Below are 4,621 nucleotides of genomic sequence, written 5' to 3' on the forward strand. Positions count from 1 at the left end.
GTAAAAGACATCTAATTTTTTTGTAGCAGAACCTTAATTTTCCTTTGGGCTAACAATGTGCTCCCTCTTGGCTTTTTTGAGTGTCTCTATCCCTCCAAAAGTGGATGAACAAGGTCAATATGGCCATTCCCACATTCTATATTCCTGGGCAGAATGACTGTGTCAGAAATGAGCACGTGGCTGTGTCCACCCAGTGATACTCATTTGAGAGACTGTACTACAATGACTGGAAAAGAGACACTTCCTTCACTGAGTGATTAAGAAGACTGGATCTGTGCATGGTCATTTTGTCACCAAGAGGAAAGATCTGACTGAATTGCATCAGGCCAGAGGACATCCAAGCTGAGAGATGGACAGTCTGAGTCTGGATGATGATATCAAGTCCCTAAACTCAGCACTACGTAAGGTAGTTCTTGGGAGCCATCAGTGAGTCAGGAAATTCCCATTTTTTATTAAGCTAGTTTGAAGTGGCTTTCTGTTTCATATAACCAAAAAGCATTACAGAGAAGCGGCTGCAGCTCTGAGCAGAGGAGGCAGGAAGCTAAGCATTGGCAGGGGCCAGGAGGGCACCATGCCCGGGATCACCACCATCGAGGCAGTGAAGTACAATTTGCAGGTTCTGCAGCAGCAAGCCAATGATGCAGAGGAGAGGGCCGAGCACCTACAGCAGGAAGTGGAGGTGGAAAGGTGGGCCCAGGAGCAGACTGAGGCTGAGGTGGCCTCCTGGAACCAGAGAATCCAGCTGGTTGAAGAAGAGCTGGACCATGCCCTGCAAAAGCTGGAGGAAGCCGAGAAAGCTGCTGATGAGAGTAAGAAAAGTATGAAGGTTACTGAAAACTGAGCCTTAAGAGATGAAGAAAAGATGGAACTCCAGGAAATCCAATTCAAGCAAGCTGAGCACTATGCAGAAAAAGCAGATGAGAAGTATGAAGGGGTGGCTCAGAAGTTGGTGATTACTGAGGGGGACCTGGAATGTACAAAGGACCGAGATGAGCTGGCAGACTCCACTGTGGGGAGGTGGATGAGCAGAAAAGACTGATGGACCAGAACCTAAAGTGTCTGAGTGCTGCAGAAGAAAAGTACTCTCAAAAGGGAGACAAATATGCAGAAGAGATAAAGATTCTTACTGATAAACTCAAGCAGGCAGAGACCCATGCTGAGTTTGCTGAGAGATTGGTAGCCAAGCTAGAGAAGATAATTGATGATTTGGAAGATAAGCTGAAATGCACCAAAAAGGAGCACCTTTGCACACAAAGGATGCCAGATCAGCTCCTGCCTGACCTGAATGGTATGTAGAGCACCCCAGTCCCACCCTGCAGCTGCTCTTCCTCCTGACACCAGCTCCAGCCTGAGGCCAGCCTGCCCAAAGCTGGCCTTGAAACTGATGGCTGATCTTTAACTGAAAGGCTGCTTTCTCCTTTTGCCATTTTTCCCACCTCAACCCCAGTGTCTTTTTCACTAGTGTCCACCTCTCCCCAGAGATTGCAGTCAGGCTTGAGGCTGAGCACCTTTAGGAATAATATTTAAGGGAATGTGAGCACAATGTGAAGTGTCCTTAAAAGTATGTTGTAATGGGGGCGCCTGGGTGGCTCAGTCAGTTAAGTGTCCAACTCTTGATTTCAGCTCAGGTCATGATCTCAGGGTCATGATCTCAGGGTCACGATCTCAGGATAGTGAGATCAAGCCCCACCAGTCCCACGATGGACTCATGATCAGCTGGGAGTCTGCTTGAGATTCTCTCTCTCCCTCTGCCCCTCCCTCTGTACATTCTCTCTTGCTCTCTCTCAAATAAATATTTTTTTTTTAAAGTATGTTGTGATGTACACACTTTGTAATTACCTTTTTCATTGCTGTTGATGTAGTGACCATTTGTAAAACATTCTAAATAATTCCGCAGTTCTGAAGCAGCAGTCTAACCCCTTCCTCACATCTGGAAAGTCACTTTTCAGCTTAATGCATACTGCCCTCTCCACAGAGGAAGGAAAGCAAAAGGGGCCTGCCTTACTGAGAGCCAGAGCCCAGAAGGAGACCCATTCTGGGAAACATCACTGCTCTGTTCAATATACCAGCCAAATTAGAAAGGTGATTCCAGAAGGAGTTAGCCAAAAAAGAGTATGGCTCAGGTTTTCAGCTTATCTTTGAAAAACTTTACTTTTAATTTTTTTTCATCAGAAGTGACCAAACAAATTAATAAGATATTGAGACCTCTACCTGAGACCAACCCCTTCCCCTTTCTTTACCCCTTTCCCAACCACTCACAGAATGGTTCATCATGTCCCCCTTATGTTGAGGTGACCACTTACATGCTTTCCTGCCTCCTTGAAAGAAAAAAGAAAATTGTGTTTGCCACTGATTTAGCCAAATGAAATAAACTCACCTTATCACCCTTTTCGGGGTCTGAAGCTGCTGTCTCTAAAAATGCCATCTCATCATGCTTTGTATCAGTGAGTGCTAGAGAAATCTTGAATAGCTTATGTACAGAATGGTTTTTAAATTTTATACTATTTTGAAACTTTGCTTTTTGGGGGCAAAAAAAAAAGGGGGGGTTGGGGCACATTGGCCACCCTGTCTGGCTGAGAACTCTACAGTCTTTGGGCTGACAGTGTGCTGATCTTTTAAAGTTTCTTTCCCTACCCAATTCCCCTTTTTGGTGAGGTTTCTCATATATATGTGATAAGTACATAAATTTTTATAAGTATATAAGTTACTTAGATAAATTGGTATTTTACCTCATAAAAAAATGAATAATAAGAGTCAGATAAAATGGCTAATAAATATGAAAAATTTTAAATATATCACATTATCAAAGAAATAAAACTGAAGCATATTTTAGATACCATTTTTCACCCAAATATTTACCCAAAATTGTGATAATCATCCAACACAGAAGCAAAGATGAGATAAGAGAAGCACTCTCAAGCACTGCTTGTGGGAATATAATTCTGCACAGATACTTCTGTTGGTTGAAAACCTCAGGAGCTTCCTGGGTAAAATCTGAAACTGGCCCCCACACAGAGGGCAAGGAGAGACTGAAGAAAGACATATACTGTCTTGATGATGACAGCTTTGTAATAGAGCTTGAAGTCCGGAATTGTGATGCCACCAGCTTTGCTTTTCTTTTCCAACATTCCTCTGGCTATTCGGGGTCTTTTCTGGTTCCATACAAATTTTAGGATTATTTGTTCCATTTCTTTGAAAAAAGTTGATGGTATTTTGAAAAGGATTGTATTAAATGTGTAGATTGCTCTAGGTAGCATTAACATCTTCACAATATTTGTTCTTCCAATCCATGAGTATGGTACTGGCACAAAAACAGACACATAGATCAACGGAACAGAATAGAGAGACCAGAAATGGACCCTCAACTCTATGGTCAACTAATCTTCGACAAAGCAGGAAAGAATGTCCAGTGGAAAAAAGACAGTCTCTTCAACAAATGGTGTTGGGAAAATTGGACAGCCACATGCAGAAGAATGAACCTGGACCATTTCCATACACCACACACAAAAATAGACTCAAAATGGATGAAAGACCTAAATGTGAGACAGGAATCCATCAAAATGCTAGAGGAGAACACAGGCAGTAACCTCTTCGACCTCAGCTGCAGCAACTTCTTCCTAGAAACATCACCAAAGGCAAGGGAAGCAAGGGCAAAAATGAACTATTGGGACTTCATCAAGGTAAAAAGCTTTTGCACAGCAAAGGCAACAGTCAACAAAACCAAAAGACAACCGACAGAATGGGAGAAGATATTTGCAAATGACATATCAGATAAAGGGTTAGTATCCAAAATCTATAAAGAACTTATCAAACTCAACACCCAAAGAACAAAGAATCCAATCAAAAAATGGGCAGAAGACATGAACAGACATTTTTCCAAAGAAGACATCCAAATGGCCAACAGACACAATGAAAAAGTGCTCAACATGACTCGGCATCAGGGAAATCCAAATCAAAACCTCAATGAGATACCACCTCACACCAGTCAGAATGGCTAAAATTAACAAGTCAGGAAACAACAGATGTTGGCGGGGATGCGGAGAAAGGGGAACCCTCCTACACTATTGGTGGGAATGCAAGCTGGTGCAGCCACTCTGGAAAACAGTATGGAGTTCCTCAAAAAGTCAAAAATAGAGCTACTGTATGACCCAGCAATTGCACTACAGGGTATTTACCCCAAAGAAACAAATGTAGTGATCTGAAGGGGTATGTGCACCCCGATGTTTATAGCAGCAATGTCCACAATAGCCAAACTATGGAAAGAGCTTAGATGTCCATCAACAGATGAATGGATAAAGAAGATGTGGTATATGATATGAGGAATTCTTAATTGCAGGAAACAAACTGAGGGTTGCTGGAGTGGGGGGTGGGGTGGGAGGGATGGGGTGACTGGGTGATAGACACTGGGGAGGGTATGTGCTCTGGTAAGCGCTGTGAATTGTGCAAGACTGTTGAATCTCAGATCTGTACCTCTGAAACAAATAATGCAATATAGGTTAAGAAAAAAAAAAAAAGAAGAAGAAGAAGGTAGCGGGAGGGGAAGAATGAAGCGGGGGAAATCGGAGGGGTAGACAAACCATGAGAGATGATGGACTCTGAAAAACAAACTGAGGGTTCTAGA

At 42.8% G+C, this 4,621-nt stretch overlaps 1 pseudogene; it reads left to right on the forward strand.

Moving 5' to 3' along the window:
* The first annotated feature begins 273 nt into the window (after positions 1 to 273).
* Positions 274 to 1,733, forward strand: LOC118003027 (annotated as a pseudogene).
* Positions 1,734 to 4,621: the final 2,888 nt, after the last annotated feature.

The sequence above is a fragment of the Mirounga leonina genome, unplaced genomic scaffold (assembly GCF_011800145.1).
Source record: "Mirounga leonina isolate KUSES-001 unplaced genomic scaffold, KU_Mleo_1.0 Mir_91, whole genome shotgun sequence".
Taxonomy (NCBI): domain Eukaryota; kingdom Metazoa; phylum Chordata; class Mammalia; order Carnivora; family Phocidae; genus Mirounga; species Mirounga leonina.